The sequence below is a fragment of the Gymnogyps californianus genome, chromosome 14 (genome assembly GCF_018139145.2).
Source record: "Gymnogyps californianus isolate 813 chromosome 14, ASM1813914v2, whole genome shotgun sequence".
Classification (NCBI taxonomy): domain Eukaryota; kingdom Metazoa; phylum Chordata; class Aves; order Accipitriformes; family Cathartidae; genus Gymnogyps; species Gymnogyps californianus.
Window position 1 is genome coordinate 17,408,011 of NC_059484.1, and position 27,087 is coordinate 17,435,097.

The 27,087-nt window shown below is 40.4% G+C and overlaps 1 protein-coding gene across 1 annotated transcript in view; it reads left to right on the forward strand.

Moving 5' to 3' along the window:
- The window catches only part of TRPC7 (transient receptor potential cation channel subfamily C member 7), a 112,069-nt gene that overhangs the window by 12,954 nt on the left and 72,028 nt on the right, over positions 1–27,087 (forward strand). The window lies entirely within an intron of this gene.

The following is a 27,087-nucleotide window of genomic DNA, read 5'->3' on the forward strand; positions in this document are numbered from 1 at the left end:
ATCTTTCCTAAAGCTTTAGATATGCTACCTGGTATTAACTCGGTAAAACATCACTGTACAAAAAAAAAAAAAAAACAACCAAAAAAAACAAACCAAAAAAACCACCAAACCACCAAAACCCTTACTTTAGAAATTGCTACGGTCTTTTTTTTTTAAAAAATAGCACAAAACTGCGGTGGACTGTTCTTTTGAACATTCCCATTGCCCTGGTGGTGTTCAACATGATGGGGGAATTGTTTGAAAGGAAATAAAATTTTAATTATACCTAGAAATGGTAGCGTCTGTCCCATCTGCATAACCTAACTAGTATGGCTGTCAATAAAAGTCAAACCTCTAAACAGGCAGATCTAGTATTTATGAAAATAAACTTACCTTAAAATTGTAAATAGAGCAAATTCTTTTAGATCTGAATAGTAATTGTATCTTGGAGCAGCTGATCCATTTGCTGGGAACCAGAAGAGCAGTGGGGCAGGCACTGCTTAAATGAGATTGGGAAAGAAAAAAACTTTGTTAGTCACTAAGGAGCATGTATTGCACTGGAAACTGTTACGGACTTGTCTGACATAATGGGTATGGTCAATTATAGGTAATCCTTGGTAATTAAGTATTGATCTTGTTTGCTTCTTAGGTATGGCAGCAGGAAAAAAACGGTCCCCACGCAGCTGCTGCTGCTCAGTTTATCATTTTAAAAGGCACAGTCCATTTGACTAGCACTCCTGTGTTGGTAGGTTGGATGCAACTCCCTGTGGGTCAGCTGTAGCTCTTCAGCTGTCAATGTAGGTCAACTGGCTGCCATGGAGGATGTTCCTTATCCGTAAAAGCACAAGTCCTCACGCGCAACTTCACAGCGTGCTGCATTGGTCTGTCTTGTAAGAAAGCTCATTTCACTGGAGCAGAGAGTGGTCCAGCTGCTCTTGTGACATTAGCAGTCCTAGTAGCCCTTTTTATATCTGCCCTGCACCACATGTGTTGCCACCCCCCTGTGACACAGCCACTGCCAATGTTCTACCTGGTGTGACACAGCCATAACATCACCAGGGCTGGTGCCTGTCGTTCGTGCTGCATCACTGTGAGGTGGCTGTTATCTTCCATCATTCAAAAGAGAAGAAACAATTAAATAACAATAAAAACGCAAACGATAACTCCTAAAATAAAAAAAAAAAAGCCAAAACATACAAACAAAAAAAATCCCACCAACTGGTAATGCTGGGGAGGGAAATTAAGTGGCTGTGGCAGCAGTTTAAAGAACAGCAGCTCAGCAAAGGTTAAAAGAGAATTAAAAGCAGCAGGTCCTACCCACTGCCCAATTTTAAAGATGTGTGTGGAATTCGCTGTTGAGATTTGCAAGTTGGAAGACTAAATTCTGGAAGAAAAATACTCGTGGAGTTGACTGAAGGTAATATTTCACACCTTTGGAATTAAAGACATGTCCAATGCCAAACCTTCATCCACAAGTGGCTGGTAATGCATGAGGAAATGCTTTGTACTGTGAGGGTGACTGAGCACTGGCAGAGGTTGCCCAGAGAGGTTGTGGAGTCTCCATCCTTGGAGATATTGAAAAGCCATCTGGACATGGTCCTGGGCAACTGGGCCTGCTTGAGTAGAGGGGTTGGACCATACGACCTCCAGAGGTCCCTTCCAACCTCAGCCAGTCTTTTATTCTGTGAATTCAAAATGTCTGACCTAAAATGAACATAGCAATCCTTGTAAAAATTTCTGTCATTAATTGCATAGTTGTCGTGACTAGTCTCTCTTGGTTTTGTGTCTTGCCTCATTTTTTTGTTCAGCCAAGAAATTTCTTTGCTTTTCATCCAGGCTGGTGCTGGACTCTTTATGTGAGTTTTTTGCCCTGAGCTACCTCAGGGTTTTCAAACCTGGAGCCAGCTTGTTTCTGTCCTCACTGTAACTCTGCCTGACTCGTACACTTCCGACTGCCTCCAGAGCAGACCGTGGGATAGCATGTCCTAGAAAAAATCCTCTTGTCACTGTAGTCATAGTTTAAGAGGAATCTGAATTTTATATTCTCTCCAATCTCTGCATGTTTTCAAAGGGATATTTTAAAAGGGACATTTTATTTTGCTGGTGGGTTTTTCTTTTTCTTTTAGTTTCAAGGACCATTAAGAAGCCTCCTGCAGTTTTGCCTCATTTCCCTGTGTAGATACTGCTGTTGGTTTATAGGAACCATTGTGTCCTTCTGTGATCAACGTATTTATCTTTTGAAACTTGATTAGGAAACTGCAGGCTGTATTTTTTCCGTTAAAGCACTTAATTTTTTCCCTTAAGAAATCCATTGACTCGCATGTAACACTCTAAATCCATCTTTTAATAGGCATGTTGTTTTCTCTTTTATTAGAGAACTACTTCACCTTCTCCAAAATACCCATGTTTCAATATGAAAAAGCCAAACTCATTTGGAGCATTTGCTTGCTCCTGTATACAGACTCTCGTGTAGCTGCTTCTGACTGCTTTCCTCTGTTGCAATTATTTTGCGTAGACAAAAATTCACCAGCAGCACTTAAGTTCAAAACGAAATAAGCTCTAGCAGGGAACAGTTTTCTTTTTCTTAGGCAACACATAATTATCCACTCCTCATTTCATATGAAATTTGTTTTCCCATTAGGCTTACAAGGGGCTGCAGCTGTCTCTTTCCCTTCAATCTCCCAAAAATACTCCACTGTTGGATTTGCTTTCTGGTCATTTAAGCAAATCAATTTAAAGCAAAAAATCACTAAGTTGCCATATCTGGAAAATGCATGCCTATGTTTATCTACCTACACAGGGATGGTTAGTGTACTGGCATAGACTGTACTTTTTGTTTATTATAGTTGAATAGCTGGTTCTATACCCAACACAGCAGGTACTGAAGTACACTGATTTTGGCCTCAGGAAGTAACGAGGTTGTAGTAGTGATGTTTTGGATTCCCCTTGCTGCGTAACAAGATGAAGTACGCAGACAAGCTGCTAGGGAGATTGCATGTTTACTCGGGATTTCTGCTTAAAGACAGGAACTGGCTTTGCAGCTACCTTTACAGTAACAGATTGGATGCAACAAGGATTTTGCCAATGCTGCAAAAACATTTCCCTTCAAATCCTGTTTATTTTTGGTTTTGGCATACTGAAACAATCTTCTAATTTCTGCATTTTTATAAGGAAAAATTACTCCTTTGTTATTTCTTTCTACAGCCTAAACAGAATGATTTGAAAGACTTAGTTTGAACAAAACCATGAAATCTTTCTTGTTTAATTCCGTATTCAAAGTGAGTAGGGGCAAAAGATTCTCACCCTTCTCACAGTTAAAGCAGCAGATTGGAGAAGCACATAGCACGTTCACTTTCTGCATACTGAAAGAAATGTGAAAGTATAAAATGGCCACGGTGACCTCTGTCTACAAATTACTCAGGTTTGGTTTAGGTAAAAACATTCCCTCTTCCTGAAAGAAAACCATTTTGAAAAGGTGGCGTATTTCCTCGATGCAAGCCTGAGCAGGACCCCCAGTGCTACCTTCTAAAGCTTTCCATGGAAGCCTGTTAGCAGAGGAAGCATTAGACTCTTTGACTATGGTTAGCCTCTTTCAATATAAGCATGAAAAAAACATTTTAAAAAATTTACACTGGTCAGAAATGTGAGTCAAAATACATAAATCTGTCTCCGGTTATCAACTCAGCATCTTTATTTATGAGAAGAAGATGGACAGGAAAGATTCAGGAGGAGCATCATTCACACTCTCTTGAGGCGCTGTGGATAATCAGCCTCAAGGGAAGCCCTGTAAACTCAGTGGGCTTTCTACCTACTGGGTTTAAGTTTATTTTAGACCTTTGGTCATGTCCTGGTGCCACTGAGCCAGAGATACTGCTAAATAGTCCCCTGGACTTCCCATGTGCTGTATGTACTGCAATAGCTGGACAAACCTACACAGTATCCCTTGAGTATTCTTTTAAAATTCTGAACTGGTGGAGGAAATAATGTTAGATTTCCATTAGAACTTTGAAAAAGAAAGATTTCTCTCCTGTCCCATTATCACCTTGTTAAATCTCTTTAAGATGCACCTTCTTGCCCTTCCAAGTTTCTCAGAAGAACAGTATAAGACAAATAGCTCTCATGACTCATCTCTTAGTGACAGGACTGTCTATCTGTGTTTTGGGGAGATAAGGTCTTGTTATCTGGCCTTCAAAATTGGTTGTGGACTGAATGCATATAGCAAAAATTTACAGAATATTCTTTTCCTACTGCTTTAAGATACACATATACGAACAAATAAAACTAATCATAGAAAGATGATTTACTTAATTCTATAGTCTACGAGTCTTGGCCACAGACTTTATCTTAATACCATGAAGCCTCTCCTAAAGACTGGGATGAGGCCCAGTTGCCTCATCCAAATTACACCACTGATTAAATCAGCCCTTTTACAGTGATGTTGCTGACATGGTTGACATTGTTTTCCAAATGATGGTTCAGTCCAGGTCTGTGAGGACGACTCCAAGAGCAAGACAGACAAGTCCATTTTGTTTCCTCCAGAAAGCATTGGCTCCTGTTTGCACACTGGCCATGTTAGGGTGTGCCAAACTGAAAGCTGTGTTATACCATCAGGTTTACCTGTGCCACCCCCATAATGCTCAGCTCTTTTGTGTTTATGAGAAGATACAAAAAAAAATTAATCTGGCTTCATTTGAAACTTTACTGATTCTTGGGGACTTTGTCACAAAACTTCTACTGATTCCAGACAAAGCACAAACAAGCTTTGTAAAGATCAGGAAAATTTGACCTGCCTGTTTGTTTAAATGATCATTGGAAAGAGGATTTCCCTTTAATAATCTTTATTCCAGTCACCACCATGAAACCATAATAACAGATAAAACATCAGCAACCATCTGTTATTCATTAAGCAATGCAAACCCACAGTCTATTACTAACCGCAAGTGCAGAATCCACAGTAATTAAATTTGGGTAATTTTTTCAGGAAATACTTTTGCACAGCAGAGATCTACCCAGGCAGTTGCTTTGCAAAATACTGACTTGTCACTGGTTGGGATAAAAGGAGAGTCAGAATAACAAGGTTTCCTACTCATACAGTTAGTTGGGTCTCACTTTTCTAGAACTGAGACAGCAATTTTTCTGGCTCTGCTTGAAAGAGGAACTTAAAAGTGATGGGTCATTGACTGTTGGCTTTAACAAGAAGGACAGAAAGCAGTTTGAGGTTTAAAGTTCAGTATCAGGACAGAAAAAGATTTAGGGCGAGATTCTGATTACTGTATTTCAAGGAAAGGCTTCTAAAATGATCTAAAGTTTTGGAACAAAAGCCAAGGCAAAAAGGAGCTGTCAGGCTGGATTTGGGTCAAGACGACAATAGGATGGGTAGACTGTGAATTATCTTGTGCTTTTTTTGAAAGAAATTTGGAAATTATCCAAACCCCCTAAATATTGGGTTCTGGAGTTATGGAAGATGAGAGATATGTCTACATCTGGTGAATAAATTTGTTTCTAATATTAGGCAATAGTTAACTCTCCAAATTCAGGAACATTTTGCTAGATGTATTCATGCAGGACAATCATCTTGTGGCAAGTGTTCAGGCTGAACATCATCTATTAGGGGTTTAGATAATTTATAAATAGTAGCTTGAGTCTCTAAAAGTGGGATTTGTCCTTTCAGACTCCGGTGTCTATAACTATACCCGAAATCATTGTCTACATTAATTTATTGTCAGGAGGAGAACAGGTATGCTGAGAACAGATTTGAGTCATCTAAGCAAAGCATATCTCAGCCCAGGAGTGCTTGTTTCTTTCCTTTGACAGCAAAGAGAGACTGTATGTCCAGCTAAGATTGTGATTACATCCTCTGCTCTGTAAACCCCCAAAGTTAGGTAAGATGAATCCCACCTCTAGAAGACATTGAAAGGAAGTAGAAACTTGCTCCAGCAGCAAGTTTCTCATGCAGAAAGAAACAGTGGAAAGGCAAAGCTCAAGCTGAGTTGTGAGGGATCAATGGAAGCTCCTTTCACCAGGTGGAAAAGACAGAAGGAAGGATGACCTGCTGTGGGTGAATGATTGCTGGGTAATTCCTGGAGAATCTCAGTTAATGGAGCTGCAGCTTAATTAAACCTCATCATTCATAGCTTGTCTTGCTTGCTTGTCTTGAACAGTAAATAGAGGAGGGAGGCAAATAGTACAAACTCTAGTGGCCTATTCACATTAATGAGCGTGAACCGTGCAGTAATGCAGTCAGCAGTGGGGTCAGGCTGGGGAGGAAAGGGGGATTCTTACCATGGCTGTTCTCCCCAAGGAATAGGAATGGGCTGGTCAGGAGAGCATTTGTTTGTAAGTAGAAAGAAAAGAGCCAAAACCTGCTTAAAATGTGATCTGAAGGTTTTTGACAAGAATACATAGCATAAGGACGCTCCCAGGCTAGCATACTGAGGCAGGTTTGGGTAGAGCACTATGAGTATGGAGTATGTGTGACGCTATAAATTTCATTCTTTGGGCTCCTTGCTTTAATTTGAGGAGAAATTAAAACCTGGGGTCTAATGAGAAGGCTCATATATAGTCAAAACAAAGCAGGTTAGAGGAGCATAAACCAAACTGGCTAAAAGCAATGATTGAAATTTTAAAAATTGCCATTTCAAAAGTTTGCACCGGAAAACCAATGCATGCATTGTCAGACTGTCATCTGCCTGACCTATGTTTGAGTAAAAGCAATCTTCTTTCATTTTTTCCTGCTCTTGCCACATATGCATCTGTCTGCTAACCTACTTGTGTAGTTCTGGCACTGTTTGAAGAATAAATAGTGTATCTGATCTCTGAGTCCAAGCTGAACGGCATAAGTAAGGAAAATAAGTAGGGACACAAAGAACCTGCTTTTCACCACTGTTTCAACGATCACATTTTTTTCCTCAAATAAATGTCTAGTTAAAAAAGAAGAAAATGTTCTCCTGTCTATGTCCTTTAGCTGATACCATCCCTTTCTGAGGGGCAGGGAAGGCTGTATGTGGTAGAGATATTAAATAACCACAGATGTGTTCTGGAAATAACTACCTTTCTGGGCTCACTGTGTAATATTTTATATTGCCTTATACTCGGCATGCAATACACTTTAGTAATGATGGTTGAAAATTTTTTTTAGTTTGATAGTCAATCCTCTTTTGATCAAAATATTTGCATATTTTTTACCTATCAACAATGGAGACAAAGTTACTCAAAGCTCAGTCACCTCATGCAGGGTTCTTAAATGTCACAGTTGATTATTACATAGATTAAAAATCAGAGTATAAGCATGAAGTATTTATCATACCAGTTAGGTTCACAAAAGATATGACATGAAATCCAGAATGTGAAAGGCCAGAGACATTTCTGAATCTTTCAGCATTTTTTGAAAGGTATGTAATGTTTTTACCATTTTCTTGTGATAATGTAGCGTGAATGGTCTGTCTCTATTGTTCATAAATCTGATTTTCTTGCATCCTTCCTTGCAAAATAGGAGCATGCCAAGTATAACTTTAAGTGAATTACAGCTGTACTTGACATGGTGGAATGAAAGGCCTGTTTTCCCTGACTCTCAAAGGTGACACTATTGACATTTTATATTTATCATGAAACAAAGCATGCAGTTTCAAGGATGCTCAAACGCTGCTGCCTTTAGAATAAAGTGCATTTCAAATGCTCTGAGGGGGTCATTCAAAAAGCTCATTTTCCAGAATAGTAAACAGCAAGAAATATGTGCTCTAGGCACATGAAGAAAACAAAGTACCTCAGGGGTAGTTTAATGCAATGGAATATAAACTTATTTGAAGTCAATCGGCATGCACACTGATTTACTGCAATGCATGCCCTGGCCTAGCAATATTACTTGGATTACATTGGTCCCCTGTTGAACTGATGTTGAAGGAATTTGCACAGTATTTAACCCCTTAATCCCCAGGTTGCTAAATAGATGCTAGGAGTCTGTTTTGTCTTTGATTTGCCTGGGTACCAAGCAAGAACCCCAGTGATAATACCAATGTGTAGCTGATCGTGACTTTTTAGAATTGTAAAATTTCACACCAAATATTCCTGAATAGAGATGTGCAACATAATTGCTGAACTGTTATGTTATGGTAGAGTTAAATAACTCCCTGTGCTGAATATGACGCTTCCCATCTCTGACAGTATCCTGTGGCGTATTGGCACATGTGCTTCAAGTTCATTCTGCACATTGCCTGTGCTGAATCCATCATGAAACCATGAATGATGAGAAAGAAATAGAGATGGTAATGTCAATAGTGCAGGGCATGGCATTGCTACGTGCAGTCTTGGTTTGGAACGGATAGGGGAAAGATGCTCTGATTAAGGTTGCAACTTCTTAATCCAAATATCGAAACTCATTGTGAGCTTAAAACTCCTATCTCTGAGCTCACTTCACTTAGCAGGGACTGCATTGAGGGTGATAAGAGAGATCTTATGTAATTTAAGTATTGGTGTACAGTACAAAAGATGAAGCAAAGGAAGAAGAGGAGCTCTATTCCTTTCTTGAGTTTCTCTTATCCAAGACTGAGGAAGCAAAGGCAGCAGCCAAACTAGAAATGGGTGCTTAAGAAAGGCAAGTAATTGACTGTTAGCCTTCAAAAAGAGATCTGATGAGAATTTATTATCTGTAGTATTTCACTTACAGCATATAATAGAATTTAATGTTGGAAGCCAGGTATCATGTATCTAATACTGATAACTATTTAAATTAGTCTCCAGATTAATGTTTATGTAATACCTTTGTTGCGTGGGTGTTTTTCAGACAGATATGAGGTTATCTGACTGGACAAATAAACATGTCCTTGGAAGAAAAATAGACTTTGCTGAATTAGGAAATATACCCAGAAAGATATCTATCGATGTAAAGTGTCTCTCAGGCTGATTTTTTTTATCGCTGAAAGTAAGGACTTTGTTAGGCACGTCTGCAGCTCACAGTCTAGCTGTCATGACATGGATATTCTTTATTAAAGTATTTCAGAAGGCCTAGCAATTCTCTATTGTCTGCAAACAACTTCTGACCATTGACAAAAGAAGATGCCCGAACGCTTACCCTTTAGAGGATAACAGTTGCATGAAATAAATCCTTGGCCTTTGAGTCATCCCAAATACATTTCAACATATCTGATTCTTTCCTCACACTGCCACATACTTAAGTATTTCAGATGTTTTGAAATCGTTTTTCAACAAAAGAGTCAGATCCTCAGCCCCCTTCTCACCACCACCTTGATACACTCATGAATGAAGGTTTTCAGAAGGAAACACTCTTTGTTCACTCCATAATAACACAGATTAATCTGAATTTTCTCACGTTTTGGAAAATATTTTGGATTTGTTTCAGGTTCTGCCCTCAATACCACATATTGACTATTAATTCCTTTTTAGCACTAATGTGTGGGCAAGCTGGTAGTGCGGGGGGCAAAGTGAACTGCCCTCTTTGTAGTGAGGATACTTGGAGGACTTGGAGCCCTCCCCCAAATTTCCCTTTTGTATTTACCAGGAGCAGGAAATTTCCCAGGTTTGCTGGGATTCAACCACAGGCAGGTTCCACTTTGGCATATATGTTTACTACTATTATGTTCATTTTATGCAAGTATCAAATTGGGGGACACTTTAAAATACTGTTGAGAGCTGGGTGTTTTTGAGATTCTAGTATACCAGTCACATTGCATAGCACAAAGATGATGACATTAACACAGATTTTGCTAAAAGGAGCTAAGTCACACACACAAAAAAGATTTTTTGTTTGTTTTTGAGCTAAAAAAGCTGAGAAGGATGCCAGTGAGAAACTGTTATAACTTCCGGGGGAAGCTGATGAAGCTACTGCAGGCCGATGATGCTTTTCTTGTCTACTGTTCTCACAGCATTCACGTGTGAACTTGACAAAGCCAATGTGGAAGGACATTGGCAGAGTCTCACCAGAAGGGCTGTGTTGTTTCATATTTTCTTTCTTCATCTTTTCTTCTGTGCTGAAAATGCAGAATAAGATGAAGGAGCCACAAATCTAAGCTGCGTGCTGAACATGATACAATGTTATACAGAATAACCCTTCTTTTGTGGATTTTATTTTAAGAAAAGAAAAATTATTAGAGATGAAAGCATTTGGGATGGAAGATCAAAGACAGAAGGAACGAATTAAATAAATACAGTGCCTGGAGCTTGTTGACTTCATTCAACATACTGTGGACAAGGAATTTACTAGTGGTTTTGTGAATTGAGCTGGCATCTTTGCTAATTTTCTCTTTTGTTCAAGCAATGAGTAGATATATTATGTCAAACACTTGGGAAAATGCATGGGATTTCTCCAGGCTAAATTTGGTGCACTTAATTATCTTTCTGTCATCAGCTTTCAGTGGTAGATCTGCCTACCCAAGATCTGAATCTTTCTACCTCCTCCTGTTGACTCTAGAGGCTGCTGAGGGGGACTTCAGTCTCCTCTACGAATTTGTTAGTTATTTCTGGACTTGTTTCCTTCACATAGAGAGACTGATGTGTGTATGAGCTGATCCTTCATCATTGTCACTGTCTTAAAGCCAAAAAAGGCCTTTGTACGGCCTTGCTCTCGAATACTGCTGTTCTCACTGTGCTATTTTCAAGAGTATCTGCTTTTGACCCGTTACTGGCAGTCCTGGAAAAGTTTCCAACAACTTTCTTGTTTCTGAAATATCTTAAGTGGCTATTTCTGATTTTTTTTTTTCTTTTGGAGATTAGAAATTTTTTAAGTACTGCTGGAAAGTTCACCTTCAGCTAGCTTGCTTTGGCTGATAACTCCGAGACCACTGGCATCACTTCAGCATCCATAAACAGATGTGCTTTAGACAAGCCTGGTCTGGTGATAACACTGTTTACAATAATGCTCCAGAGAGGAAGAAGGGCAAAAACCACGTCAGATTCAGAACTATATTTGTTGTCTTTTTGGCCCAGGACACATAGCAGGATGCTTTAGGACAGACAGGCTGCTAACTACAAAAGTTCACAGCGTTGGTGCTAAAGTGTACCTACTTAGCTGTCACCAATACAGCCTGAACCCTCTGTGTTTGCAAGTACTGAAGTGAAAATTTAATGGAAACCCTGATTTCAAGGGCTAAGTTTTTTCATTTTGTAGCTTGGGGTATTACCTAAGACTCTTCTGAATTAGGGTAAGATTGAATGAAGCAGATCATCATCTGTCCTACATTGTGTATGGTTTCCAGTGCACAAACGTTTAGGTGGAAAATCTTCTTTTAGACAAACGCAGTTAATCTTGCTTCTGTTTCTTGGCTTCTTCAAATGCTTGAAGAAATGGAAAAGCTATTGCAAAGTGTTATCTAATTTCCCCTGTAAAAGAGAGAAATTGTGAAGCGTAGCTGTCTCTGGGCTCTCAGGACCTTGTCTCTGCACAAGAGGCTCATCAGGACCGCACCGGCCATAAGGAGGACTTGTGTCCTCTTGCTCTTTGGCCTTGGTGATGGTCCCTGTGGGAGTCCAGAGCTACTCTTAATTACCCTACAGCACTAAGCTACTTTAAATTACCGCTGATGAAAAGTGGGCAAGGAGAAAAACAGCTTTGATATCATGCCTGTTTAACCTCTGATTATTTCAGATACCTACAGGATAAGCATGGCACAGCTGAGGGTTTGGATTCTCATTGGTAGTGTTTGTATTCATCCCCTAAGAGGCATCAAAAATACCGTGTTTTGAAGGCTAGCAACAGTGCATATTTCTGAGGGGTTGAAAAGTCAAAGAACATTTTTGTGCTCAAAATTTGAACCAGAACTGAAAACTTAGTGTTGACATAACCTTTTCCATGGAGTGGCCCTTTCTTTAAAATATGTTTCAACGTTTGTTTTAAAAACATATTATAACATTGATATTTCACATTTTTCCACTTTAAAATGATGTCATATTTACAGATTACACTCTAGAATCAGGTAGTGAAAGTAGGTATAAAGTATCTTACTATCATAGAAGCAAAACTGTCTCTTTTGACCTATAATTAATGGCATGTAAAGAATCAGTTATGATTTTGTAATTCTCTGGTTTTGTTTTGCAAGAAAACAATTTCTGAAAAGAGAATTTTCCATCACGTTCTGACTCTTATATGGAATATCTAGTTTTATTTTATGTCTTTTTCTCCCTCTGAAATATTCAGTATATAGAGATTTTTTTACTCCAATGTTTTGGTTTAACCCCAGCCGGCAACTAAGCACCACACAGCCGCTCGCTCGCTCCTCCCACCCAGTGGGATGGGGGAGAGAATAAAAAAAAAACAAAAACAACTCGTGGGTTGAGATAAAGACAGGTTAATAGAACAGGACAGAAAGGAAGAAAATAATGATAACAATAATATTAACAACAATAAAATGACAATAATATTACTAAAAGAATTAGAATATACAAAACAAGTGATGCACAATGCAGTTGCTCACCACTTGCCGACCAATGCCCAGTTAGTTCCCGAGCAGCGATCTGCCCCTCCTGGCCAGCTCCCCCCAGTTTATATACTGGGCATGATGTCATATGGTATGGAATACCCCTTTGGCCAGTTTGGGTCAGCTGTCCTGGCTGTGTCCCCTCCCAACTTCTTGTGCCCCTCCAGCCTTCTCGCTGCCTGGGCATGAGAAGCTGAAAAATCCTTGACTTAGTCTAAACACTACTTAGCAACAACTAAAAACATCAGTGTGTTATCAACATTATTCTCACACTAAATCCAAAACATAACGCTATACCAGCTACTAGGAAGAAAATGAACTCTAGCCCAGCCGAAACCAGGACACTCCAAACAACCAAAGATGTATGCTGCTTTTTCAGGGCTCTTATTTCAGCTGTTCATTGTGTGCATTGATTCTCATGATGACGAAGTAGCAGTAAGTCTTACGTTGATTTTTCTGTATGTACAATGTTTTGGGGAAGAGTCTTACCAGTAATCTTGTCCATGGGAATACTTGTAAGGAAATAAAAATAGGGGAAAATCACATGATCACTGTGAATTCTATCCGTAGTAATCACACAATCATATGCAATTTTGTACCTTATGAAGTTCCTTTCCCATAGGTATTTATTTCATTTCACAGAGTAGAGGAAGATTTGGCATTAACAGATGTAAAAGTTCTTGGCTATGCAATTAGAATAAAATCCTTTTTCCTTGAAATTATGCCAATTTACAATACTGTGAACAGAGGAACAAAAAAAATGAACAGAATGCTATAAAAAAACCTGAGAAGGTCTGAGAGGGAAATAAACTAATGAAACACGTAATTAACTGTACCTGGACAGAAAATAAATATTCATTTTTTATATTGGAGACAGATATCATCCCATTACTCTTCAGTTACTATATCTTCCTTCCTCGGGAAAAACTTTGCTTGACTAAATCCTTCCAGCTTTGTTCTGTTATATGATATTTTCAGAGGGAGTAATATTTAATTGAGATATAAGTAATTCAGGGCACATCAGTAGAAATGTTAAGATTGGACATCATTGTGAGAGTAAGACATATGCTCTGACTTTTAAATGCAATTAGAGTGGGATCCAGAAAGAGAAGGTATCATGGGGAAGAATGGCCATGGGATTTGTAACCAAATGTATTTGGGAAGCGTGCAGGAAGTGTTGCATAAAATCTGATTATAAAAGATAGCAGAGGGAAAGGATTCAGAAGGGAAATGGGAAGAGCTCAGGGCTAAATTTATATATGCCCAAGTGTAAGAGTGGCCATCTGGCAACTCATCCCTAACCTGCACTCTCGGGAGAAAGGAAGTAATGCTTTAGATGCAGAAAAGATGAGCAAAAATAATCAAACACTTAAAAAATAGAAATAGGATAAAGAAAATTAGAAAGGGTCCAGAAAGCTTTGGTAAAGTTTGGGAAGAAGCAATGAAACCAGAGGAGAACAGAAAGATTATTGTAAAGGGTAAGGGTTGATAAGGTGTTTGTAAGCATGTAGCCTTTCACAGACTGCTGTTCAGAAATCTTTAACAAAGCTGCAGGGCCATCTCTCCAGCTGCTGTTTTATGAAAAGAAAAAGAAGGGAAAGGTGTTGTACAGTGTCGTTTCCAGACTCTGATATCATCCTGAACCGCAGAATCACCAGGAATTCAGAGTGTAAAGAATTGGTGCCAGTACAGAAGAAAGCTCTCTTCCTCATGTCTGTGGTAGTCACATGTGTGTATCTGTGTGGCTTTGAACGTGAGCTCGAAGTGGTGTAGGGAATGAGTATGGGTTTGAGCAGGTGCTTAAAGTTAAGGATCCGTTCAGTTGTGTTGAATGAGAGTCTAAGCAACCATGGAGAAAATGAATCTTTTTTTTTTTTTTTTTTTGTAAAGTAATCTCTGAGGTTTGCAGAGGTTCAGCATCGTACTGGGGGGTGGGAAACAGCAGCAAAACCTCAAATATGTGCGCATGCACTTCTATAAGCAGAAAAGAATATACAGCCGGTAATGTCTCAGAGGATAAAGGACAGTCACTGCTGTTAAAATGAGCATCAAAAACTATAGGTACAATGCTCTCTGCAGCCATATCTACCTAGCTATGTATAGAAATATCACTGTCTATGATATGACCTTGACAAAACCTAGTCATAACTTTTAGAAGGAAATGAGTCTGTAATATAAGGAAGGGCACAGGTTATGTTTGTTAGAAGAAGGGAATGGAATTTCTATCATTCTAGTTTAAATTTCCCTAGCTTTTTAATTTGTAAATAAATATTTTTTTTCTGTATTTATAACTTTATAATGGGAATGAGGTTCTATAAGAAATTAAACACATTTCTTTGTATTCCAGAGCTTCTTCTGAATTAAATGTTAACTGTCCGATTTATTAACAGAAGACTTCTTCTTTGACATGTAGGGATCATTTACTTTTAATGGGAAAAAATTGCACCAGATCTGATTATCATATAAATTGTTCTTGAAATAAAATGGGTTAAAAGAAATAGGCACTTGTCAGACCAATCCTATTGCTGGTAGTGTCTTAAATCAACCCAGCACTTTTGTTCCCCTGCTGCTTCTCTTACCTGAGGGATATCACTTACTTATGACCAAATTTATCTATTGGGGATAGATTGCCGCTAGTCTTAGTAAAGTTATCCTGAAGTAGTTAGGTCAGTAAAAGAAGTAGTTAAAAGAGAAAAAAATGTCACTGAAGTGAATAAAACCATCTTAGAGATAATGGTTCACAGCTAGACAGAGAGTGAGTAATCAAAATGTATTCTGCTTATTATGTTTTCTAATATGAGGACACTTTGGCATTTATTTCACTTTTTTCATATGGAAGGATATTAGATGAGATTGTACAGCCAACAGGGTTACTATTCATAGATACCCTTGTAAGCTGCCAGTCATCACAACCGATAGCTCTGGAGAATGGAAAATTCATGAGATGGTAAAAGTAATATAAAGATGTAAAGCAATATTTTGCGTTTCATCCCTGGGTCAAAGCTGGTTCAGGTGGGTTTCATTCCAGAAATAATTAGAAATACATGCTATATGTGTTGTAATTATCTTCTAGAATTTTTAAAGATTACGCAAGGTAGGGCTACGTGCTAATATCTAGTTATAAGTAGTAGGATGTTGGTACAGCTAGTTCTACGTGGGCTTGGTAGGACATGATATATGCTTTTGGTTGCCCATCTTTCACAAGTTATAAGTGCTGGCCGGTTTCAGCCCTTCCTCCTTCCCCACCTTTCTTGCCTTGGCTTCTTCAAAAGCACAGCAGAACTCTGCTTCTTTTCTCCTGATCCTTTGGTTGTCATTTCAGGTCTGGGGAACAGGAGCAGGGAGCAGCGCAAAAAGGGAAAAAAAATGGAACCCTACCAAGCTTGCTTGTACTGTTAATGCTTTTGCTTTATTGTTTATATTTTAGCTGAGATGGTTAGTTTGAGAAGTTGGTGCTTAACACAAACGTGTGTTTGAAGGAAGGATCAAGGCAAGGTTATCAGTGACTAAATCAAACAGTAGTCTCTGGACAAAACGGTTTCGTAATGAAAAAATGTTTATCAATAGAAGCCAAAATTCTTCTGATAAATCATTGCTCAGCTTACACTTGTGTTCTGGTTTGTTCTGGTTGTGACAGCAGTAAAGGGATTGAACAGTGGAAATGATTAAGAGACAGCAGAGAGGACTCTGCTGAGTAACTGGAGAATTAACTACTCTGAAAATGAATCAGAAGCTTAGTACCATGATTTCTGAGTCTTTTTGTTCCATTTCATTTAAGTTTTTCCCCAAAAAATTCTTTCTTCAGTCTTTTTTGGTGGCATATGGATAACTGTCTGAAACATCAGACCTGAGCAAACAAAAGTAGAACTTTACATTCATTTTAAGGCCTTCTCATGCAATTCTCTTTCTGCAATATGTCTGGGAATAAAATAATATTTGAGGATAAAGAACACTGAGCTCAATAAGAACTCAAAAGCTTTCAAAACTACAAACCTTGAGAGGAATTTAAAGTCTCCATATTTCATTCATTCAATGTCATGACATAACTACGCAATTCCACAACTTCTAAAACTGCTTAATTGTTTCCACAGTTTTGTTCCTGCAGAGAAATATGTGCTTGCTTGGTTTTGGTAGGATGCAATATTTACTGTGTGTTTTGTTTAGTTTTAAAGATACAGGTGAGATGAAGTAAATAACAACTCAATTATTTCATACAAGAGTTGTTCTTGCCCCCAATGAGGTAAGGGCATTTTTGGTACAGCATACAGCAATGCAAATAGTTGATGATGTGAAGGAAAAAACCCAAGTTTTCTGTAATTCTTTAGTCAGTAAGTCTTTATTCAGAAGAGTTTTGCGTAATATTAGAAATAGATTTCTCAGCACACTCTTTTCATGTGAAACTGTTGCAATAGCAAAATGCAAAGCTAATCAAGATGAAAGGCAACTTGTAGAAGTTCAGAACCTTGTGATAAATGCCTTTTAAGAGAGCCAGGTGTAAGATTTCTTGGTTCTGTAACTGTGGGTTTCCTCTAATTCTGAGATGTGCCTTACCAGAAACCTATAACAGTAGTCTGAATATTTTTAATGTGCATTAATAATAACAGACTATAGACTTCCTCTTTTTCCCTCCTGCTTTTGCACTTCACATGTGTTAATCTGTCATAATTAATTGCAATTGGGAGTGCTGTCAGTATTTTATCAGCTGCAGATTTATGGAGTGGTTAAGCTGTTGATTATTGAGATTATTAAGAAGGTCCTCCTGATAACTCTGAGTGCTAGACATTGCTGGGGCTTGAGTATTTTTTTTTAGAAAAAAAGATGCGCATGAAAATAGAAGTGGTGAATATTTTCCAGTGGAGTTAGAACTAAGAAGCATCAGGAGACGTAATTGCAGCTGTACAGACACATGGAGCAGTAACGTAGTACATTGATTCCATACCTGATTCTTTTTCAGGATATATAAGGGAGAAAGATTACCTATGTTTAGTCAAATCAATCACATATTCAACCCTAAAATGAATATTTTTCAGATAACCTGGCAATACTGTCTATGAATAAAATAAATGAAAGAATGTTGGGTTTGTCTAATCTCCACTTCCCATCTACCCAATTAAAAAAAAAAAAGTGAATAAATTGACCTTTGCAAGTGTTCCCAAGCCTTAGAAAGGAAACATAATACGTTTAATGCAAGAGCCTGTAAACAGATTTGATTCTTAATTAGTTTGTTATGGTGACAGACAAGTATTGAAAGGCAGAAAATAAAACCCTGAAGGGGGAAGGGCCAGACAAATACCAAGATACTTGGAGGGCTATTTTTTTGCTTAGAGAAAAAGTTGTCAAAAAGCAAAAGAGAGGGGTTGCTCTTACTCCCAAGCTGTGTTAGCTACCTAAAGCAGAGGTTGGTGTCTGTGCAGCAATATATCATTTCAAGTTATTTCAACTGCATAAGTGAGTATATAGCTGTAGACTCTCTCTTTTTTTTTTTTTTTCTTTTTTTCTTTTCTTTTCACAGGATGTCTTTCCCCACAGAATGCTGTTCTCCCCTGAGCCTGGTAATATCCACATTCTTCTCATATGTTCACCCCTCTGGGCCCTCCTGACTTTCTCAGTGAACTCCAATAAGCCATGAATGGGGGCAAGAATAAAGCAGTCAGTGCATTTTAGAGGGCTGGAGGTATCAGCACAGGACACAGTGTCAAAACAGAGTGCAGTGAATCCTGCAGGTATGGGTGCCTCCCACAACAGTTAGAGGTTAATACACTCTCCTCCTTATTCAAGCCATAAAACCTCTCAGTAGGAAAAGGCTCACCCTCCTCACAATTGTGAGTACAGCTCAGGCTGGTGAAGGTAACTTAGCCGCCTGGGGATGTGGGATGAAAGCCCTGCACCAGCTGTCTTTAAGGGTGTCTGAAAGGCATGGTCTGGGATGCTGTTACAGTGCTGCTACAGAAGCCACACCAAGCTCTCAGTGGTCCCTGCTAAAATGGTCAGTGCCTGTGCCCATCATTTCCCTCAGGTGTTTCCATCAAATAACGTCTTCAGCCAGGCTGATTACACACATTTGAGACTGAAAGTTGGTGAAAAATCTCCTCTCAATCAGTGCCCTCGCTTCACCCAGTGCTGTGAGGGGGTGGGAGAGGGAGAACTTGGGGGCAAATCAACATCCTGCCGTCCTCTTGCGTGTGCTGCTCAGAGAGCCCTGCACTGCCTCCCACCGTCACCTCTCCACGCAGAGGGTTTCCTCCAGGCTTAAACTCCCAGAGACACGCCAGGTGAGGCGGACTGGTGTTATTTGGTAATTGCAATGGGGTGCATGATGAGGTGGGGATCCCTGCATCCAGGTAAGGAGGAGCGAGTGGGCAGGGGAGTTGCATAGATGGGGAAGGACAGGGAAGGTCATGGGTTTGGAGAGCCCTGTGTGGCTGGAGCTGTGTGGGAGGCAGTGGGAGCATCCTGGGGGGGCCCTGGGAAGAACACCTGCTCTTACCGCTCGGGATAGAGTGCAGAAGGGTGCATCAGCGCTCCCGGGTGCAGTTTGAAGTTGTGGTTCTGGCGGCTCTCCTCTGCCAAGCAAGAAAACTGATTGATTGCATTGACTGACTGTTTTGCGTGTTGGTTTCATTTCCCCCCCTCCGCTCCCGCCACACACACATGCACACCCCTCCTCTGCCACCCCCTAAGAGACAAGGTCTTCTAGGGAAGGCAGAAAACGATCTAAACCTGGGCACGGCAGACGGGGAGAAGCGGCACTAACCACTCCCAGGGGAGGGGCGGCACAGCCGGATGAGGCAGACGTGCGGCGTGTGAGGAGGAGAGCCCCCGACGGAGCCCCCCGCCCCGCTGGGCAGCCTGCAGGCAGCCCTGCCCTCTCCAGGAAGGCTCTCTCGCCACGCCTGCTCTGGGGCAGCCCTTGGGAGGGCGCAGGAACACTCGCCCAGCTCGGGCCGAGAAGGGGGCGCGCCGAAAAAAAACCCCATCAAATCCACACCTACAGGAGGACAACGGCGCGGGAAGAGGGGGAGGGAAGACGGGGAGGACAACGCAACTTCACACGCCAACCTGACAGCAGGCTCTTCCTCCAGGAAGCGAATCCCCGGCGCTCCCGGGGAGCTCTGCCCCAGCGGCGCCGGGGGGATGAGGATGAGGCGCCGCCTCGACCGCGCCGGCGGCGGCTGCAGCACCGCGGACAGCGCCCGCCCCGTCCGGCCGCGCTGAGCGGCGTTTCAGCACCGGGGACAGCGGCACTTCAGCACAGCGGACAGCGCCATGGGCGGCCGCGCCCGCGCAGCGCCGCGCCCCGCGCCTCTAGAGTGAAGCGGACCCGGCCCCGACGCGCACATGTAAGCTGCTGCCCCTGCGGGGAGCGGCGGGGCTCTGCCTCCTCCGGAGCCGGCTCTCCTTTCAGCTCCTCTGAGGAGGAGTGCCCTGGCTCTAATGTCGGTCCCCAGTTACGTACGGGGAAGTTTTGTCGGGGTTAGAGGTGTCTCGGTGCGACTCGGTCTCCTACAAGCCCTGAGTATGGGCTGGTGTGAGTGAGGTGGGCGGCTGCGTGTGAAATTGGTTTGGCTTTCTAGTCTTGGAATTTGTGCAAACATGCTTGGTCTCAGTGTACCTCGAAGGGCTTGTTGTTTGTTACCGGCCACATGGTTTGGAGCCACGTTGTTGTCTTCTTTTGTAGCTGGGTGAATTTTTTAAGGGTTTGTTTTTCCTGGAAACAGTGTGGCCAAGGCGAAATGAGGAAAAATGGGAGGTGTAAATACAGGACACTGTATCGTGCCTGTTGCAGCTTGCTGGGTCTAACGGTTGTCGGGAGTCCTTCTCTCCCCGTTTTTTCTTGTCTTGAAATAACTATGAAGTGAGCCATGAAACGGGTGCAGCAGTAGGGAAAAATGAAATACAGCCAGAACCGAGATTACCAGTTCTTTTCAGAGCTTTTTCTTTCTCTTTTTAATAGAACTGTTTGTTGAAAATCAGCATTACACTGCCCCCTGCTTGCACAATTAGAAATATTTTTTGTTGCTCTCGTCAGTAGTAAAAATTTATGAATGAACAGGTATTCCTCTGTTGTGTTCTCGGTATGATCTGAGCCTGAGTTTTGAAGTGCTTCAGCAATGAGGATGAATTATTCCTAGTTCCCAAAGCCAGATTAAAAAAAAAAAGTAAGACTCATTCTTGTCACGGCAGTTCATTTGGTGGCCAAACATGTTAATGAATGGACAATGGGAGAGAATGTAAAAGTAGTCTTGACTTTGGTATATCTATCTCACATGTGTTCTATGATACCTTTGTAATAATCAGTCATCTTCACAACCATATATTAAGGGGAAGCAAGGAAGGAAAAAACCCCAGTACATACATTATAACACAAGAAGAAGCCGAATACAAGAACCAAGGTGAATATTTTACAGTCTCTCCTGCTGTAAAAGTCTTGTATTAGTGCATGACATTGCTTTGGAATGGGAAAGAAAATGCTGATGCTTAGTTTATAAGAAGGGGGAGGGTGAGACAACTGAGAAGCAGTGGATGGGTTTTTCTGAAAGATTGCTGGAAGAAAGCCAAATTCCATTTCCTTTTTTCACATCACAAGGCAGAGCTGCCTCCTTTCTAACAGAGATCAGGGAGGACATGAAAAATTAGATGCTGGTAAAGATTTGGTGGTCTGTCCTCAGTGTTTCTAGGTTATTGGCCTCAGACCTTACACTTCATGACAAGAAGACGATGGGAGTGTTAGTGTGTATCATTCATCAGCATCCTTTAATGACATGAGAGGCCTGGTTTTTCTTCCTGAATGTATCTTGTGCTGTCATTTCTTAAAGGGATTTGAAAAGGTGTGGTTTTGCTGACTGCACCTGGACTTCCACAAGGAGAGAGGCCTCTTTTCGAAGTTTGACCTTGAAATAGAATTTCCTTTTATCTATATGAGCAGCGGGAATGGTGGGGAGGGGATATTACTTCCTGCAACTGCTTAGTAGGTCTACTCTGCAAGTGAAGGAATATATGCCTAAATAGAGCTAAAAAAATCTATTAATTGTCCCTAGATATGTATGCAACTTTTCAGGTAGGGGACTGACCGTGTTGCTAACAGTATTGAATTAGTGTTTTGGACATCCCAAGATTAAATAAGATGGCACTTAAGCATTTCAAAGCATAGAAAACTTTGGAATAAGCTGCTGTTAATCAAAAGCAACCACCCCAAATGATGCTGTGTCTGTATACATAGTAAGTCAGCGATATGTGAAAAAGGATACTTAAAACTTCTGTCTTAAAGGAGAACATCTTGACTTAAGGTAAGATTTAGAAGGCTATTTAAGATATTGGAGAAAAACAGGGTATCAGAGAGCTCTAGTAATACATGCCTATGCAGCATTTGGAACGCCAGAGTAGCCTATTGCATCCAGGATAATAAATGTGTGCAGTTGTGTTCAGTCTGTGCTCCTGACCTGAAGTCTGGAGTCTGCTTCAAAATATGTTGCAATTTTTTTAACTAAAAGTTGCAACATCCTTCTATTTTTGCTCTGAACAATCTGACTTACTCTTTTAAATGGATTCATTTCTATATCAATTTGTGTCTGCTTGTAGAGCAGAATTTCCTTAAGTTTTGTTCACATCTATAGCATGTCTTAGATGCTCAGGGTTTCTGTGTGGAAGCAAGGGTTAATAGAGGAAAATGGTCCGTTTGATGTATAAACGAGTTGTGTCAATTCTAAAGAGGCCTCAGGAAGTCTGCAGCCTTTATATGCCCTGATTCTTTTCAGAAATATTGATGTAAGTAGAAAGAAAAATAATAAGTAACGTGTCAATCTGACAGTTTCTGAGGTTCTGCAGGAACCAAGGGTAATGCTTTCAAAATGGCTTTCAGAAACTTACATTTCCTTTTCAACGAGACAGAGTCAACGTCTCATCAAAGCCTACTCTGATGGTTGCTTTACCCAACGTGGGGTATACTAATGGTTACATATCCTCAGTTTCTTCTGTAGTCTCTGGACAAAGGGGGCCATTGAAAGGGCACAGGGAGACTCCTGCCAACCTCTCTCCACTGAGTGAAAGCAAACCTAAAGTGTAGTCAGAGACCATAAGTTCCTAAAGCTGCCTTTGTAAATGCCCTGTTCAGTTTTTAGGCTTTAAGACAAGTAAAGGTTGACATCACCTGAGAATTCCGGAATTGCTGCAGTATGTAATACCCATTGATTTCAATACCTATTCAGACTTCAGATGTTTTAAAAACTCGGGCAGATACTATTTAGCCTGTCCTACATGCTTTTAAAGTTCTGGTTCAAAGCCATAAGTAAAACCTCCAATTTAGCCTCTTAAGGCATTTAGGCCTTTCAACATTTCCTCCAAGCCTTAGCTCTAGGTAGCAGCCTTGCCCCTCCATAGGTCCTTGTGTGGGACCAGAGAGGCAGCAGAAGGTCCCGCGTGGCATAGTCTGGAGCACTGTGGAAAGGAGGATCAAGGAGAAAGGACATCTGCTGGGGTAAGCTCAATATGAAGCAGCCCAGCTTCCTTCCTATGTCTGCCTTGTCCTACATGTCTGGGACCAGTTAAAAGAGTGTGGCTGTAAAAAAGGAGAGTTTCAGCTTCAACAGTGTTTTCAGTGACACCACATTAAGAACAAATCTCATGTTATGCCATGTTCCCTTTTCAGATGTTGAGTGTCTCAGCGCCCAGTACCATCAGTGCAAGTTGCAAGGACCTACTCTTAGCTGCTTTAATTAGAAATTGAGATGTTCCCAGAGGAAGATTTGTTAAGAGCTAAATCACCTTTCAGAAATTGCTGTTCTTCTCCACTCACTGCAGGAGTCCAGACATCTTATGGCTCCCTCAGCTGTGTAAAGCTGGATGCGCTTTCCTGCAAGCAGTACTTAGGCCCCGAGATTTTTGATTTTCTTTTCCCAGATCATTTTCTCTCCCACAACACTGCATACATTGGCATCCTTTCCTAGAAGAACACAATATTTAATTGCAGCGCCTGATGAGTTTGATCACTAGCTGTCTCAATAAAATATGCAAATACAGAGTCATTTCAATGCAAAGCACCTTTACACAAAAATGGTAAGAGAAATGCAATCAAGTTACAATTACTTTTTTTTAAGAGGGCACATTACACATGCTCAGTAAATATGATTAGTTCTAAACCTGCCTGCACATAACTGAAAAGCAGAAGAGAAAAAGGTACCGAGTACAGTCATGACATTACAGTAGGGTTCAGTTTCCAAGATCTTCAGCTGCTGCATATATTACCCTTTGCACTACCACTTCACTATCACGATTCAGTGCTCAGGTCAATCATAATTATAACTTTCTTTTCAGAACAGGAGTTGCTAGCTGAGCATTTCTCGTGAAATTATTCAAAGTTAAAAGTATAATTTTTTATTCATCTCTTCTTCTCTATAAAGATGATGAAGTGCGATAGCTGAGATATTGATCTTCTCTGCTCATGAGCAAGACTGGGGGTCATAATTCATCTGAGGTGAAGCCCTCTGAATTATGGTGCTCTTGCCCTTACCTGCAGGCAGTGGAGATCAACTCTGTGCTGTAGGGACATCCCTGCAGAACATTTATTGCAAGATAAATGTTGTAGAGTAATTATCTTTTTGGAAAGCAGGTATGCTTTTCTGTTTCCTCTTTTTCTGATGCAATTTCTGTTGTTAGAAACAGTGTATGAAAACAGTGTTCTCTCGGAACTGAAGAAAGTGAGATGAAGGTCAGGGTTTTGGCATGTTATTACATATACAACAAACTATCAGGGTTCTCCTTTAGAGGTAATAGCATACCAGGAGAGAAAAGGTTTTCTAAGAAAAAAAGAACAAAGTATCAAGAATTGTACTTGGGCATCAGGCAAAACACCTAATAGATTCCTCACTGCTGGAAATGATCCGTATTTCTGAGTTGCTTCCAGTACTGACCGTTAAATATAACTACAAACATAAGGTTGCCAAATATCTTACCATACCTGGTTTTTGAACGTCAGAAAAGCCCAGTGGAATTCCTCCAGCTTGAAGCAGCTATTGCAATTAACTGCCCTAAAATATTTAGGCATGTGCAATCCTGCCACACTCACAGGTCATCACTGAGCAGCTAGAGGAGCTGGACTGGTTTCCACTTGATCCCAGCAACAGTTGCGTAAGCCATCACCAGCTCATCCTTTCGAGTTGCTTAACGTTTTAAGAGGTTTAATATAACATCCAGGAAATCCCAAGACTGCAGATGTGTAAAGTGCTTTCTGGTACTGTAAGTCCCCATTTAACAAAGTCACAGTTCAGAAGTGTGTATTTGTATGTATAGTCCTTACTTGAACTCAGTAAGACTTCTGTGCAGGTTTAAAACTTAAATGCTGTCCTGAATAGCTAAGGACATGAGCTCCAGTTTAGATAAGCACTTTTGCATATGGTTAATACTTCATTTTAAGCACATGTTAGTCCTCTTGGCCTCACTGGGACTGCTTCTGAGACGAAAGCTAATTGCTGGGGACATTGTGTGTGTGCGTGCACATGCATACCTGTTTGCGAAATTTGGACTCCACTGCAATCAATGGAACTTGTACTGTTGACTTCAAAGGGGCCCCAATTTTACCCCAGGCATTTTGCTGCTTTAGAGACCTCTGTCTCCCTCTCAGTGTTAGATATGTTAATGGTATATTTCCTTAGCTGTTATTGTTTTCTCTTACAGAAAACTTCATGCAATCTTGGGAATTAATTTACTTAACCATATCTCCTTCGTTATTATTAAGTCCCTCATCTCTGTGTACTTCTTCAACTTTCAACCACACTAGAAGGGATTAGTTTTAAGATTCGTATAGCACTTTATCTCTCAGTGGAGCATGGGATGATAAGTTCAGTTTCTTCCAGCTTTTATTAAGTTGTTATACTGACGCATCAAAGCTTAGGGGGAGAGGTTCTTAATTATGAAGCTCTCTTTCAACTGTGTATGGTCACAAAATTGCTTTCTTAAGATTTGTTTAAATTTTAATGTAGCTGCTAAAAATTTGCAGTAAAATTTATTTGAAACTCTTCAGTACTAGATTTCTGTTCTAGATCAGTAAAAAAGTGATGAATTAAAAAGATAGATGCATATGTATATGTTAATTCCATAAGAACAGTTACCTTGGGAATTTCTGTGTCCTGGCACTTCAGGCATTTTGTGTTTCTGATACCCTTTGTTTTCCTGGGTTTTTGCTTGATTCCATTACTCTTTTCTTAGGTATTATTGAAGGCAATATCTCTACTCCACTTTGTCTCCTGGCACCTTTCCCTCTCATCATTCACGACAGCACTTTCAAACTCCAGTAGTATTTTTTCAGAGCAACACATGAACTTTTCATTGAGTGAAGGTCAAAACTGACTTGGAGAACAGATGGAGCATGGAAGGATGAACCTTTGCCACCCACTGAGCATTAACACCTGCTTATTTGTTACATCTGCCCGCTGCAGCTTAGAGACTCCTGAAAATTTTACCCAAGTGATTTAGGACTTGCTATTGGACTGAGTGCAAATGCTTTTTGTGAAAGAGGTGTTGTTTTTACCTTTTTACTCAGGCTGCACATTCTGTGGGCTTAGGGTCTAAAAAAGGGACTATGACTTTGTTGAGATGCTACTGCAATAAATCAAAAAAGAAGAGCAACATCAAGATGGCACTGAATGCAAAGTGTGAATGTTTTGAAAACACAGACCAATTTAGGATTTCAGTTAATTTCATACAATGGTGTGTTTACTCCCCCTTGAGCCCGGTTGCACATAGCATAGTTTTCTTTGGGGGTTCCAGAGAGGGTAGAATAAGAATAGTTTGCCTCCATCCCACCAACTCCAAGTGAAGGTGTTTCAGCCACATAATCAGTGTGGAAACTAATGACCCTTTCTGATCTGCCCTCTGTTTGTGGTCAGATACCCCTGTTCTTGTCTTTCTGCAGTAGCTCTCTGAAAGATGCTTACTGGGGAGCCATGCGACACGAAATCAGGAGTTATTCCTGTGTTTTTCAAGACTGGCCCCTGGATTTGGGTAGTTGTCTTTAGAGTAGCTGCCAACTGTATTTCAGTGAGAAAATTAGACAGTTGCTCATTAAACTGCTCTAGATTAGGAAACAGGAAAATGGTGTTATGTAGCATGAAAAAAAGCAGTGAATGAATAGGTGGTTTGCTGCTACCAGCTGAATCTTAGCAGAATATGCAACATATTTATCCTTGTTACTGTTATCCTTGTTAAAATTAGAAGCATGCTTTTTAACTTTATGGAACATACGTAGCTTATTGGCCTGATCCAAGGTCTATTGACGTGGGGACTCCTGCTAACTTTCTTTAGGGCTCATGCCCTCGAGGATAAAACTCAAGAAGAGTAATTGGGAGAAATATTATGTTGTGGATATCATTCCTAAATACTGTGTAATGAAGTTTTAAATAATAAAAATGGAAAACAATGTGTTCATACATTTCTTTTTGGCTATTTCTCAAGTTAAGAATGTGCTGTGTATCCTTGTTGAAATTCGGAAGAGTGTACAAGTCAGAAGAGAACTTGTCTGTTGTTCAGAAAACTAATCTTCTTTATTCCACATGTATCCTAAATGATTTTAAACATCTGGCCCAGATCATAAAAAGCTAGTAAGATCTGATCATAATGTGACATTTCTAACCTTATTTCATGTTACGTGAGATTATGACTCTCCGAGAATATAACCAACCTTCCTTTCTGG